At 37.3% G+C, this 16456-nt stretch overlaps 1 protein-coding gene across 2 annotated transcripts in view; it reads right to left on the bottom strand.

The window, feature by feature from the left end:
- The window catches only part of Sntg1 (syntrophin gamma 1), a 728479-nt gene that overhangs the window by 448820 nt on the left and 263203 nt on the right, over positions 1-16456 (bottom strand). The gene's annotated exons all lie outside the window — the stretch shown is intronic.

Below are 16456 nucleotides of genomic sequence, written 5' to 3'. Positions count from 1 at the left end.
AGGACCCAGCTATATCACTCCTGGGCATATACCCAGAAGGTGCTCCAACATATAACAAGGACATATGCGCCACTATGTTCATAGCAGCCTTATTATAATAGCCAGAAGCTGGAAAGAACCCAAATGTCCTTCAACAGGGTAATGGATACAGAAAATGTGGTACATTTACACAATGGAGTATTACTCAGTTATTGAAAACAATGAATTTATGAATTCTTATGCAAATGGATGGAACTAGAAAATATCATCCTGAGTGACATAAACCAATCACAAAGGAACACACATGGTATGCACTCACTGATAATTGGATATTAGTCCAGAAGCTTGCAATACCAAAGATACAACTCACAGATCACATGGATCTCATGAAGAAGGAAGACTAAAGTGTGGGTGCTTCGGTCCTTCTTTGAAGGAGTAACAAAATACTCATGGGAGCAAATACGGAGACAAAGTGTGGGACAGAAACTGAAGAAGGGGTTATCTGGAGACTGTTCCACCTGGGTATCCATCCCATGTTCAGTCTCCAAAGGTATATCAACCAACCAGAGCTTCCAGGGTCTAAATCACCAGCCTGGGAGCACATAGGAGGGACCCATGGCTTCAGCAGTATATGTAGGGGAGCATGGCCTTGTTGGGCATAGGTAGGAGAGGAAGTCCTTGGTCCTGTGAAGGCTGGATGCCCCAGTGTGGGGGAATTTGAAGGGAGGGAGTTATAAGTGGGTGTGTAGGTGGGTGTGTGCATACCCTCATAGAAACAGGAGGAGGGGAGATAGGATAAGGGGTTCCTGTGTGGGGGGAAAATGGGGAAAGTTAATACCATCTGAAATGTAAATAAAATATCCAATAAAAAATTAATCTAAAAAAATAACCAAGTCAAAATTCTGGAGTCTCTTTTATTATGCTGTACAACATAAACTGAAATTATACTTTGGATCTACTGATTAAAATTAAAGCACTAGTAAAATTAAACTCACCTATGTGTTACATTTTTTAATGTGACCACCAGAACCTTTTAGATGTCTCACATATTTCTCTCTGACACTGATCTGTGGCTAAGCTAGCCTCTGAACCTTCTTGTCTCTTCAACAAATTGTTTGAAAACTTCCTAAGATTCAAAATGTCTTCCAAGTACTTATTTTGCCACATGCTCAATGAAAGCATCAATTTATTTATCTTCTTTTGGTCTAAAATTAGGATAACAAGAACTATAACAAGGAGGAAAAGTTAACAATGAAGAAGGGAACAGAGAATCCAAGAGATCTGAAGAAGATGCGACAAGAAAATGAACTGGAACCCCTAACAAGCAGTCAGATAAATGCAAATTTTGCCTGTGTGCAAAATTCTTCATTTTTACTGTTAGTTTTATTGTTTCAACCTTATGTTCAAAGTACAGAGTATCCAATGTGTAATGCTATGTTTACCACAATAAAAAGTTATGTAAGTTGTTAAATTCACTTGAAAAGAATGTGTTGTTAGCCAAATAACATTTGAGGTTCTTACAAATTTAAAACAAACAAAAAACTCAGTGTCCTTACATACCAGTACTGAGTACAATGAATGTACAAGGGAAATTTTTTTTTTTGAATAATTACAAAAGAATAAAGAAGGCATTGGGATTTCTCTAAGTTACAATACCTTAAAACTGACAAAATGTGAACTGGTTTTGGAGGAAAGAACACTTTAATATTTATAATACATTCATAAGCAAATTTTTGGAATTGTTTCATTTGACTTACTACCATAACAATTTGAGTGTCCAAGTTCAAGTTATGTGATATTTCTCTCTGAAACATGTTTATTTAAATCCGGCTGGAAATATTTGCGTTGTAAAACATAAAATTCTATCAACTCTTTTGATTGGCCCTGATGCTATGACTACAATGATACCCTTTTCCAAGACACAGTAGGGCAGCTGCATACACAGTAGGGCAGCTGCATACAGGAACTCACAGCAGTTGTGACAGCATGTCTAAGACCTGGGAAAACTCAAGGCAGACCAAATTACAAAGTGAAGAGGGGAAAGGGGCACTTGTAATACCTGAGATTAATATGTCAGCCCCACCTGATTAAGGATCACACAACTTCTTAGAATGCTGGATGTTTTAGCTCTTGGAAAATAATAAATCCAAATTGAAGAGTATGGTGGCCTATGGGTTTTGTCCCTGAAACATGTGTCTCTGAGCCACTCAAGAGGCAATTCCAGAGAGTGGTCCTCATGAAAGTCCATCTAGGTCAGGACTTAATAAAGCTGGCTCCAAATTGGTCTCAAAATGAATGCATTGGTTTTTCTTATCTGAATCTCAGAATAAAAACACTAAGTCCCATCCTTAATCAAGGAGCTATTCCCAGTTACTAACTGCTAGAAGAAGGAGTCAGTTTTCTCCAACAGAGTAGCCTCCCTGGTTAGCTGACTACACTCCAGTGGAAGGCCACATACGTGAGAATAAGTGGACAGCACAAATATAACTTGAAGAGTATAAACTTTTAAAAAGGACACAGTGTTGGGTAGGTAGGGAGGGAAACAAACTAAAAGGAGTTAAAGACATGAAAACATGATCAAAACATATTATTTGAAATTCTCAAAGAACTAATTCTTTTCCATCCATTTTCTTAAAAGGATATAAAAGTATCAACCAAACAACAAAGGCTCTGTGTGAAAAGAAAAGGTCCCCAGATTCTTTAGAGATTATGGAAATCCCTTATTTCTGACACATTAATTGATCTGTATGAAAAGAGAATCCCTGTGGGGAGGATTGGTGGCTGGTGATTAAGAATACAAAAGGCCTGAGTTTGTTTCCAGCATCAGGGCTCACACTTAACCCTAGCTCAAAGAAATCTGACCCCTTTGTTGGCTTTTGCAAGCATCAGGACACAGCAGACTCTCACATAAACATACAGGGAGAAAAAAATAAAGAAAATCTTTAAAAAAAAAAAAAAAAAGGCAGGCGCAGAGCCCTTGATGTTGCTCTGTCCACACACATCTTCCTCTCGCACAAGAACAGTATGTGCAGTCATTTGTCCATGTTACACCTTGGACCAAACAGAATAATAAGATTCTCTCATATCCAGGGGTAGAGAAATAACAGGTCAAAAGTCATCACGTTATGCCCCAAATATTTGAAAACTAAATTAGACACTTCTTTAGGCATTTATATTTTAAAGAGGAAGGATGCCTAGATATTTGGAATTATCTATAACTTGAAAGCATTCAGCTACGTGCAGCTATGTTGAGTGAAGGGCCAGAGTCAGGACTGAGGTCCCCTGTAGCTCCAAAGAGTGCTTAAAGGTGAAGAAACACTGTTGAACAGCAATTGCTTGTTAATTAGATAAGTTTGCTACATGTCTGTGGCATGGCTACACACTGCCCTGTTCTACATATTCCCTGTTGAACTCATGGCCTAAGGAGAGGATGACTCTGTGCATGGCTGCCATCCCCATTTATTTTGAGGTTCATTCATCTTTTACCCATGATTTTTTTCTTCTTGAGATTTCAGTTACTTACAATCAATTCCAGTTCAAAATACAAAGTGGAAAATTTCCAAAATAGAGTAATTTATGAAATAATATCTTATTTTATTAGTAATTGTTATTTATGTTAATGTAACTAACCAGTAAATTTTATCATATATATATGGAAAACATATAGCCTTTGAGAGGAACACTTGGAACATGTCTCCTGTAAATGAGTGGTGAGGCTTCATGTATGTAATCAAGATAAATTTACTATACATGAATATTCCTCACCCTACCCTTTGGTCCATTTTCACAACAGGTCTCTTTTAATTCTTAAAATCTATTTCACGAATCTGGTTTGTTTATTTGCTTTTCTTCAGTCTGTAGTTCTGTAAACTTTTACATTTTTGGCCAAGCTCCATAAACAGCTATGGAATATGGACAAAAACACAAAGGAAAACCCAGAACAGTCCCCTGTGAATACCTGCAACAGTGATCATGTCTGGGGGCTTTGTCTTCTTTCTAAATCACTAAAAGTTATCTCAGGTTATGTGACTCTGAAATAACTATAGTATTCATGCTTTTGTGTTTCTGTTTATGATGGTTACTTTCCCTGAACCACACTTTCTTATTTATAAAATGCTCCCTAACACTAAAAAGTTCAGTAATTTCAATCACAGAAGAAAATATGACTTGGAGCAACTCAATACAGTTGATGCAGGGGGTACAATATTGCATTTGCATATTGTGTTTTTGTTTTTGTTAACTTGGCACCAGCTAAAATTGTCTGGGAATAGGAACCTCGATTGAGAAAATGTCTCCATCATATTGACTGTACAAAAATCTGTAGGGCACTTTTTTTGATTCATGATTGATGTGGTAGAAAGAGCCAGACTGTAAGTAGTATTAACCCTAGCAAGGTGGTCCTGGGTTGTATAAGAAAGCAAGCTAAGCAAGCTATGGTGAACCAGCAAGGAAATATTATTCATACATGGCCTGTGCTCCAGTTCCTGCCTCCAGATTCCTGCCCTGGGTTCTTGACTTAGCTTCCTTCAAAGTACTGTGTCCAGGGATATATAAGCTGAATAAACTCCTCCTCATGTTTCATTGGGTCATGGTCTTCGTCACATAAATAGAAACTAAACTAAGACAGAATTTGGATCAGAATCATGGGTAATTGCTGTGACAGCCGTGGACATGTCAGGGAGGACTGTGATGGCATTAGAACTTTGGACTGGAAAATCCATTGAGTGCTCAGAGCACAGTGGGATCTCCTGTAAAAACTTACAAGATAAGAATGCTGAGAGCAATGCACAAAATGAAGGCCTGACTTGTGGAGTTTTCAAGGGATGCCAAGATTGTACTGGGTCATTCATTGGTGACTGGTCAGATGAAGCTAAAGACTCAGCTGCGATTAGTAAGGGATAAGGACCACTAAAGTGAAACTTTTGCTCTTCTGGAATGTTTGATATTGATAAACTGTGGTCCAATGGCCAAAGCTGTATCTTATAGTAATATATAGGAATCACTCAGGTGATGCTGGCTTTGAAGACACAAATGGGTTATGAAAAATAGATGAAACTGTATGGCAGGGCTACTTGTAGGCATGGCTTTTCCACCTAGGGTTTTTCTCATGCTCTAATCTTGGATTTAGGGAGGCCCACACTGAACACCATTTTTAACCTCAGACTTTTCCCCCAGTGCTCCAGATCCCGAATAATGACTCTGAAGCTTATTTTTTTATTTACAATGCTTATGGCCTTAAACTAAGCTTGTTCCCTATCTCATAACTTGTATTAACCCATTTATACTATCCTGTCTGCCACATGGCCGGTTACCACTTCTCAGTTTCATACTTCTGACTTCCTCTGAGTCTGGATGGCGAATCATCTCACACTTGACTATTTCTCAAAATTCCCATCTATTAAAACATCCACCTTCTATTTATTGCCTTTTGCTAATAGGCCATCAGCTTTTTATTGACAAGTGAGGCTTCCACACAGTATACAAGATATTATCCCTACAGCTGTAGTCTCTGAGGAGAGGAAGAGAAAGATCATTGGTTGCAATGGAGACCCCAGTAAAGTGGAGATACCACTACCATGAAATGACCACCAAGGAGAGCAACTATAGAGTGGGGTTGACTTGAGCTGTGTGTTCTATGGATGGTAGAGTCAGAATAGTGGAACAGCCCAGGCCCTTTGGATCGCAGAAGACAACATGTTGCCAACATCAAGCCCTGACCTTTTTATATTGTTTAATTATGATTTGCTTTGATTTGGTTGTGACTGTTCCCTGGTTCTTCTGTCTTAGAATAAGAAAGTACTCAACTTATTTTTTATTTCACAAAAGTTCACTATTAAGAATTGAGATTTGAAATTTTGGAGCAAGTTTTAACCTTTAAAGTATTAAGATCTTTATTTTAAAGATTGTGAAGAAACTATTAGAGTTATTTACACTTGCTATTGTGATATTATTACTAATATGAGATCTTGAGAACAAACAAGAAAGGAAAAGTTACAGATGAATAGTGATGTTTGTTTGTCAGATTGAAGGAGTTCAGTTGTCCTGGTTGATGGTAACATTCAGACTATTCTGTGGAATTTTTTTTAACCTTTTGTACAGGACTTCTGTCTTCTTGTTTCTTCATTGTTTCTTCTCAGGCAACAAATTGGATACCTTGTGATTATTTTTGTATTTACATTGACTAGCTGAATGTTTCACATAACAGACATAACTACCTATTTGACTAGCTTGTTGTCAGCATATATCATATCAAGCAGATCTCCTACATACAGCATATAGGAATGTCTACTCGTTCATATAATGACTTCTTGCCCAAAGCTTTCCCCTTCTCAAAGTATCTGTAGTCAATTAAGCAAACCATTTTCATCTATTAAGTTGAAGGTACTGCAGACCAGTACTTATAGATTCATGATGGCAACGAGGACTCTGTTCCCAGGAAATTTAAATCCAGTGAGTGACCAGTCAACTCAAAATTGTGTGATAAATTAAGAGGCCATAGAAGAACATGGATAACTAACTGTCTTTGGTTACTACTGTAGAGATGTAATGTCTTATTTTCTGTAATACATTGTAAAATCCTTGGAAGGAATGTTGTTGGCTTCTGTTTGTGTTTTTCCTGTAACTGGCAACCTTTACTTTCCATCCCTAATTTTTTCTCCCTCAAGCAAGTTACAGAATACAAGTGGAATTTGTGGCCTACTACAAAACAAGGTGAATTTTCATCATCTTCTGATATAAACTTTCTCAGTCTAGGACCTGATATAAGCTTATTCCTAAAAACTTCAGTGTAGCTGTTTCCACTCCAGATTTGTCAACCATTAGGAATCAGAGTCCTAGGAAAAAAATTAGAGTCTAGCCAGGAAACCTTTTGTCCAAGCATACCCTTGACTTTGGGGTTTCCTTTTCTACACAGGGAATCTTATTTCTAAATCTCTCTAATTGCCATTTGAGCAGTTAAGCAAATGCTAACTGTGGTGATTAAGAAAAATGTACTGCAATGAGAATAATTAACCTCCAAAAATGTTATTTCTCTACATCAGTTCTCATTGGCAGTGGTTTTCTCCTTCTAAACTGTCACAGAAAGCAGTACACTGTGATTTGGAAACACGGGTGACTCCAGTCATGTCTGTAATGCCAGCCAGGAAATAAGTTCTTATTCAAACAGTGGCAAGGATTGTCAGAGGTACACTGTTCAATTTATATCAAAATTTTCTTTTAAAAGAAAACATTTTTGTAGTTTATAAAAGCATAAAAATATCTCTTTAACTCAAACAGTAAAATTAATTAATGATATTTTTTGGTAGTAAGTAGGGGTGCTGGGTTCTGTGGAAATTTGAGATGGAAGTTGGCAGCAAAATCACATCCTTTGTTTCATTAATTATCAAGACTGGAGTTGTATACTTATCTACAGACTTATACTCAGAAAACACATTCATTACTTGCTATTTATTTTTTTATACATCATCAAGTTAGGAATTGAATCTAAAATATGCCATGTTTGTTACAAGGACTCTACCTCTGAACTATACACTCTTCCTAACTAGATCAAATTTAATTAGTAGTCTTCAAAAATAGTTGCAAATATTTTTCATTTGAAAAATGTTTTGGAGTTAGAGACTGCCTTAGCTCTTCCTCTATCAGACATTCCTACATGTTTGGGAGTGTGGTTTGTGTTAGTAGTGTTCTTCTCTAGTGGTTGGTTACAAATCCATGCTGGTAACTAAGGGCAGAGGGACTTAGTAGTCCCTGTGTGGTTTTGAAGTTTTTCCTTGGGGTAGTGACCACATGGCTGTCACCAGCATATCTGCTATCTGACATTCAGATTTTTCCATGTACAGAAAGTAAGAGAGAAACAGATTGCTAAACTGGCTCATTTAATGAATCTAACTGGCTGGACCATGATGCTCAGATTTCCAGTAATATATAAATTCAATTATGCTCTAGGAGGATGTGTTGAATGAAAATTAACACCAAACAAGTGGATTTTAGCAAAGTAGATTGAGTTTACAAAGTAGCTGGTTCTCATTCAACCAATCGAAGAAAAGGATAAGAATAAAGGCTGAATTTCTTCCCTTCTACATTTGTTTGTCAGCACACTTTAAACTTACAAAGTAGCATAGCTCCTTTTCAACACTACTCTGGACTGGTAGTTTTGACATATAGTAAGTGGAAGGCTTGGTTACACTTTTGAGTACTTGAGTGAAGTCCTCCATCTCTTTCTACAGACTTGTATCCAGTTTATTCTTCATTTCTGCCAAATGATGCTTTCCTGAAGCATCCAGAGCAATCCTACGTACTTTTTCTTACTGTATCTAATGAGCCTAGACTAACACCATATATTCCTGAGTAAGCTCCTTAAGATTAAGATGTTTCTGTTAGTCTCCACAACACTCCTACATTTAAAAATTAATAAATGAAATGTTAGATCTTTTCTAAGCTCTTGTATTCTAAAGATTTATACTATTATCTTTCACTCATTGCTTCCTGAGTTTGAGAATGAAAGAGAGAGTGGATGTGTATGTACACTTACTTATACAACCTGATCCAATCTTCCATATTCTTATTATGGAAGTTCATATTAATTTATCATTATTGTTGGTCATAATATATCAATAATATTTATATGTGGCAACTTAATAGTAATTAATGTATAATTCTACTTCCTAAAAACAGGATTTATAAACCCAGTGTAGTGATGCACTCCAGAGGCTCACAGGTGGATCCCTGTAAATTCGAGACCAGTCTGGTATATATGGTGAGTTCTAGTCTCAAGAAATTAACAAGTAAACAAATAAAAAATAAAACAACAAAAAAACTGAAAATAAAACATAGAACATAGGTAATTTGTAATCTGACTATTATAAGATCTGTTCTTTTCCTCCAAAACTCACATATTGAAATCTTCACCATGTGTATCAATGAGTATGACCATACTTGGAGGTCTCAGGAATTAAGGTTAAAAAAAGGACATTCAGATGGAATGTAACCCACTGGAACTCACTAGTAGCTTTTAAAAAAAAATTAGAAGATTGGGAGACTGACAGGCACAATAAGAAGCAAATGTGAAGACAGGAAGAAGCAAGGCTAACAAGGCACCATTTAGAAAGAACTTCTTGGTCATCCTCCAAAATCAAAAGAAATGTTTGTTCTTGAAAGCAGCCTATAAAGCTTTATTAGGGCAAAGTTTGTTAAGTAGTTGCTTATAAAAATTTCTTAACATATCTATTTTGGGCTCTACTTAGGTCGAACTGACTCTTTTAGAGTTTTTCCTTTAGGTTTAGTAGCAAGAAGTGTAAGAGATTCATAAGAACTGGTAAAGGGCCTCTTCCATGCTGTAGTCCACATCTGCAGTGATTTCATTGTGTGCTCTTGTTAGGTCTCTTTCACTCCCTCGGTACTTTACAAAAACTCAGTATTTCATAAGTAAAATCATATTATGTCTGTGCTCCCATATTAAGACATCCAAATATAGATGTGTAGTAGCCTACTAGCCAAGAGGCCAGTAAAGTTTCAGGAAACACATACAAATTGGCTGTATAAGAACATGTGAACTCCGGCTTTCATTACACTGTATGGTGCCTGAAGTCTCCATTTTGATTCTGTTTCAGTGATGGTGCTGATCCTTCGGAGCTTCCATAGTTCAACACACATTTCCTGGACCTCGTACAACAGAAAATGGCGGTAAATCATTTTAAGCTGTCCTCTCCGATAATAAAGATTATTTTTAAAAACTGCTTTAGATGGTAAACAATAAAGATGTGGTGGCTAAAGAAAATAGCTACCTCTTCTTTATTTCCCTAGAAATATAACTTTATTTGATCTAATTTATAGGAAAAAATATTCTACCATTTTCTCACCTAGTTTATTCCTTCATCTTCTTTTCCCCACAGACGCCTTTCACTTCATGCATGAGACTTTTATTTAGGAGCCATTACTTATTTCCCAGAACACTCATATAATTGATAGAATACTAAACAAGGACACCGTATATGACAAATAAGTAGCTTATAAGGACCTGAACATTTAAGCATGAATCAATATACAGATATTTGTTTATCTAAGAACCCTTGTTAACGGTACACAATAAATTCAGTCTCAGGAGGTTGGAAGAAAGAGATTTCCATTTCAATTAAGCATAGCTCCTTGTAATAATATTTTTAGTGAAGGATAAAATACACTACAAGGTCAAAGCCAAAAGAAAGAAGAAAATACAAAACCAGTAAAACAAAAGTCTCTTCAGCTTCAAGAAGGTACAAACTAGACATAACCAAGGGACTGTTTGTGGTGTCAAATTGTTACAACAGGCAACGTCCAGAAAAGTAGAGTACTTTACTGGTTGGTTTTGATTAATGTTATTCCTGACTGGGTGACCCCCATACACATCAATATGATTGAAATATGCTAATTAATTAATTAGTGGATACAAATATACTTATTAAAATATATTTTATGTTTCAATGTCACCAACAAATGCCAGTGAGTTTTAGAGCAGAGTGACATGTGAGAAATGGTATAGATGTTCTTCTGTTTAGTATATAATAATATAGAAACAGAACACTGAAAACTTCGTAAAACATTCAACCCCTAGGCAAACATCTGTTAAAGAAAATAGGACTGAAGTGAGAAGGACACATTTGTAGACTCTCCGTGGGCTAAACCTGAGGTCAGCCTGACCCTCAGATATGTATGGTACTTATTGGAACAACTTTCTTGCTATTCTGCAAGACACTCTGCTCCCCACCAAACATAGACACAATGTCTACTCCCCAATGAAACAAAACCACAACAGTGATAGAACGGTACCCCATTCTTATTAAAAACTAATATCCTCTATGCTGGAAAACAGCTACCCCAACTATACCAATGGGAAATGCTGACTGTGGGTTTTGTCTTCATAAAACTCCTGCTTACTCAGCTTGAGGTGCCTCTGGACCTGTATAACAGGATAGAAGTACATAACGCATCTGGGTCTGTGTGGCTTAATAAAAACTTCAAATTCACAAAGAGCTCATTCTGGCCTCCTTGTTTAGGTAAGAGTACCCCGTTTACAACAGGATCACATCTGTAAATGTAATGGGAACGTAAATAATCCTGTGTGTCATCATCAAAACAAGGGGTGGGGTGGATTTCATTTTGCAGCACCTGTCAACTAGATAGCTTCATTTTCTACTCTGTTAGGAACACAGTACAATCTACGTAGGACCTCCTTTCTCTCTCTCTCTCTCTCTCTCTCTCTCTCTCTCTCTCTCTCTCTCTTCTCTCTCTCTCTCTCAAACACACACTCACATTCTCTCTCTTATTCTTTCATTCTCTCATTCTCTCATTCTCTTTCATCTCTCTCATTCTCTGTCTGTCTCTCTCTTTGTCTCTCACTGTCTCTCCTGTGTCTCTCACATACATACACATACACACACACATGCACACACACATGGTCAGAATGAAAAGTAATAAATAAATGTATAAACACAAGTTCTTAGAGACACTTGTGACCTCAACACTAATTCTTAGGACCTGTGAGATTGACAACTTCATTTTACCAAAGTTTTTACCTTAAAATGAGAAAATCAAATGTATAATCTTAGATTTACATATGAATTTCGGACATGGGATAAACTAGCATCTTTATATAGGAAGAGATAGCTAAACAAAAGGAATCATAGCCAAGATCAACTCACATAACAAGGAACACTGTACCCAATATCCTATAGGAATAGCCTGTAGCTTGTGTTGAAGCTTGCTTGTTAAAATGACCATTTTCCCCCATGAAGTAGTACTCCAGAGAGGTAAGTGTAGCTGCTTTGGACTTACACAAGGCTTCTGGATATTCTCTGTCTCAAATCTATAATAAAAACCTTCTCAAGCATGGATTGCTTTGTTTTGTGGCATCTCTGACCCCTTGGTTACACAAACTACTTTTTGTAAAAGAATGCATAAGGAAACCCCAAAACAACAAATAAACAACAAAAATATAAAAACTAGGAAAAAAGAAAATGCCTATGACCCACATCTTCAGAAACTAATAAGCATCTCAACCTCAACAAGCAAGAATCAAACTCTCACATTGTGAGCTGAAATGGCTGGCTGCCCTTTTTATTTCTGGTTTCTAGAAATGTGGTCTTTAAGTCTCAGACTCTGGAACAAATGGCCGGTTAAGGTGCTTATTTATCCAACCAATCAGACCTCAGTCTCTACCTGTTATAGAGTCCTCCTGGCTCAGGTTCCCTACACTAAGCCCTCCAGCTCAGGGAGCTGGATTGCCCTTCCCTATATAATCCAGCTATTTGTTTTGATTCTCTGCTTCTTTTTTTTTTTTTTTTTTTTTTTGTACCTTTCCCCTCTTGACAGCAGCACCCTGTTCACCTCTCTCCCTCTCCCTTCCACTTCCAGTTCTCACGGGGTCATGTACACTATGCACCTTCCCAGATGTGTCTGCCTCTGGCTATATTCTTTTTTGGCTATACTTTTTTCTACAATAAACTTTCATCTCCACCATACCTAGAAGCAGTCATGTTCTTTTGCTTTTATTTCTTTTTCTTTTTTTGTAGTTGTTGTTCAGTGGTTATGCAAAAATATGTGATCAATAATCTCAGGTTAGAAATCAAAATTAACAATTACGAGCTGTTACTTTAACTTAAAAAAAAATCTTGCTTATGTAACTCAATTAGATTCTCCTCGCTCAGCAAAATCACAGACTTTTATCAGAGAGTTTTCATGGTTTTGCCACATTCGGAGCCTCCGAGGAGCATAAGTTTGAAAGGAGTCTAGTTTTGGAAGATATTATGTATGCTATCAGAGTAGAAAATTAATCATCAGTTATGCTTATTGAAAGTAATGGGAATAGCCGACCATTTTATGAGTCGGCTCATAAAAATTTATATTTAAGGCCTATTCCACAACATGTAATTCATGCCTGAAATTGTAAGTGTGGCCAAGAATGCCTATCTAGGAAGGTCATGGACCATAGGGGAGAAACTATCGCTGTTATTTTACTTTTGGAACACAGTATTTTTGGAACACATAGATTTGTGTTTAATAAGTGCATTTCTCAAATATCATCAAATAGTATGTTCTTGTAGCAAATTATGGTTAACACAAATGTACACAAGTTAACATAAAGAAAATTAAAGAGTGTGTGTTAGCATTTCCACTAGGCATCACCCAACAGTTACCTACCAACAGCCATGTATAAGCCTAGTTTGCTATAAAATAACTGTTTTCTCTCTCTCTCTCTCTCTCTCTCTCTCTCTCTCTCTCTCTCTCTCTCTCTCTCTCTCTCTCTCTCTCTCCTCCCCTGATTCTCTTCATGTGTTTTTGGCCAGCCTCTTTCCTTCTTTCGCTCTCCTCTTTCTTTCTGTCTTTTTCTGCCCCCTTTCTTTCTCTGCCTCTACTCATTTCCCCATAGCCCCTTTCTATGCCCCAAAGAAACTTCATTTTATACTAGGCTGTTACCTGAGGCAAGGAGGGGGATGCCTCAGCATTGGCCTGCTAAGGCCACCTGCTATATCATGCAACTGTATTACAAAACATATCACTGTGGACTGCTCAGCCCTAAAAGAGGGTCTATATCTGCACTCCCTAAGTCTCAGGGTCATTACAGACAAAGGGACGAAATAATGGCAAGTGCCAGATGTATGAATAACTACAGGAAAATGGTGTTTTCCTGACTCAACAGCATAGTTGCACATCTGAATTCACAGTGTTTCTCACGGCTTGCATAAGGCCTGACAAAAACCACGGTTTGGAGGACGACACTTATCATGCAGTACCAGTGCTAGCTTAGGGCCTCCTGGAAACTGACTGCTGCTGAAAGAGGAAAAGTCATCTTTTTTTCAAGGATGCAGGCCCTGAGAGGCTGCACATGATCCAGTAGATGGCCCTATACCTGTGCAAATATAGCCATCACTAGGTCACCTAAGTGGATTACAAAATTTATGAGGCAATAGTGGTGAAGGAGATAGAAGAGAAATTTGAAAAGAATGCCAAAAGACTTGAACAAAACACAGTATATTAACATATGATGTTAATAAATATGAATAGTCAACAGTGGGGAAAGGAAACAAAAACAATTATTAAAATGAATGTAAAACAAAACAAAATTAATTGGAAATTTCTAGGCTCCAATGGAAATATTGAGGATAAAATTTCACAGCTATTTTTAGTAATCTTTGGGCTTTGGAGTAAGTCTCCAAAGTAAGTATGAGTAAGGATGAAGGTAAGTTCTGAAAAATAAACGGTGACATAAAACACAAAGACTCTGTGTGGGCCATGTTATTTACTTTTTATCTGCTATTTCATTTGACAGTTTTTATACACATATGTAACATGGCCCCTACACATAGATCACCATTTCTCTGGAACTGTTGTTCTTCTCTGCAAGTCCCTTTTCTATCTTCATGTCTTCTTTATGTGTGTGGCACATATGTTTAATTAATTAGAGGTTTTGCATGAGTTTGAGTGGGAGGTTATCAGAGTCCACATCACTGAGAAAAATGATACACCCTCCTCCAACAGCCCTTAAATACCAATAGTCCCTGAAGGATCAGTAGAGACTCATCAGATACTCTCCAAATTAAATGCTGACACAACCAATCCTGTGCAGGTCTTATACAATAATCAAGACTTCAGTGAGTGTACAAGTGCTATATCTAAGCTATGTCTATAAGATAGCTTGTTACTATAAACATCTCTTACATTCTTTGCAATTCCTTTCTCAGTGTACCCTGAGAAATTGAGAGAGTGATATAATTGGCCGACTTAAGGCAGAGCACTGGACCATCTCTTTTTTCAGCTGGGTTTCGGAACTAAACCCACTATTTAAAAAAAAAAAGCCACTATTAGAAAAAAGACTCCCTTATTAAGGCTAATCAATGAATATAAGCATGATTATCAGAAAGCAGTTGGACAACACAGCTAATTAAGATTTTAAATTAGTTGAAGTGTGTTTCAAAGCTTAAATGTTTCAATCTCAGATTCAATTTTAATCAGTGGGCAAAATGAGGTTGGTTATTTGTCCAAATTATATCCAATTTTATTTCTACAGCCAGAATAGACTTAGTAATTCAATTTATGTGTGTGGTATATGGTAAGTTCCCAATAAACCCGAGGCATTACCAGTAACATGACAGAATCATTAGCACCTTCATGGTGCTCTTATTAATTTATTCTCTTATGTTTGCTCTGTTAACAGACCCAAGTAAGGTAAACAAGAAGGGAGGCCCCAAGTGAGGAATTCCTATGTGCTTAAATCCCATTCACAAGGAGGAATAAAACAGTCAAGGAAGACAGAGGGAGGGAGGGACCTGGGTGGAAGAGGAGAGAGGAGGAGAATAAAGGACAGGATCTGCTATGGGAAGAGACAGGAGAGAGGCCCAGAGGACCAGAGAATTAATGGAAATAAGCAGCTGCCGGGGGCGGGGTATAGAGGGTGGGGAGAATCTCTAAGTAATGCCAGAGACTTGGGATGGAGGAGGCTCCCAGGACTCAACGCAGATGATCTTACCCAAAATGCCAAACAGTGTGGATATGGAACATTAAGAGATAACCTCTAGTAGTCAGACAGAACTCCCAGTGGAGGAATAGAGACACTAACTGTTATGATTTGTATATATTATGATATATATGTTATGATATGTTATGATTTATTTATATTGAATATATATTATATATATATTAATGTATTATATATATATATATATATATTTAAATATTATATATTTATATAATAGTGCCCAGGGAATGGCACTATTAGAAGTTGTGGCCCTGTTGGAATAGGGGGGGGCCTTGCTGGAGTAGGTGTGTCACTGTGGGTATGGGCTTTAAGACTCTCATCTTAGCTGCCTGGAAGCCAGTATTCTGCTAACAGCCTTCAGATGAAGATGTAGAACTCTCAGCTGCTCCTGAACCATGCCTGCCTAGATGCTGCCATGTTCCCACCTTGATGATAATGGACTGAACCTCTGAATCTGTAAACCAGCCCCAATTAAATGTTGTCCTTTATAAAACTTGCCTTGGTCAAGGTGTCTTTTCACAGCAGTAAAACCCTAACTAAAAAGTTGTTACCAGGAACTGGGGTATTGCTGTGTTAAACCTGACCGTGCTTTTGTTTGTAAGAATGTGGATTTGGGGACTTTGGATTTGGAAAGTGGTGAAATGCTTTATTTAAATGGGGCTTAATGGGCTATCCTAATAGAAATATGGAAGACTTTGTTACTGAGAGTAATTTGAGTTTTGCAGACCTGGCCCAAGAGGTTTCAGTGGAGAAGAACTTAAATATGTGGCTTAGAGACTGTTTTGTAGTATTTTGGTGAAGAACATGGCTGCTTTTTGCCCTTTTCCAAGACACCAACCTACCTACAAGACTTTCAAGCTAAAATTGCTCTTTGTTTAAAAGAAATGTAGAGTCAAAAATGGAACAGAGACTGAAGGAATAACTAACCAGTGACTGGCCCAACTTGGGATCCATCCCATGGTTGGAAAC

The sequence above is a fragment of the Arvicanthis niloticus genome, chromosome 25 (assembly GCF_011762505.2).
Source record: "Arvicanthis niloticus isolate mArvNil1 chromosome 25, mArvNil1.pat.X, whole genome shotgun sequence".
Classification (NCBI taxonomy): domain Eukaryota; kingdom Metazoa; phylum Chordata; class Mammalia; order Rodentia; family Muridae; genus Arvicanthis; species Arvicanthis niloticus.
Note: the sequence above shows the minus strand (reverse complement) of the source record. Positions and strands in the feature narration are given on the sequence as shown.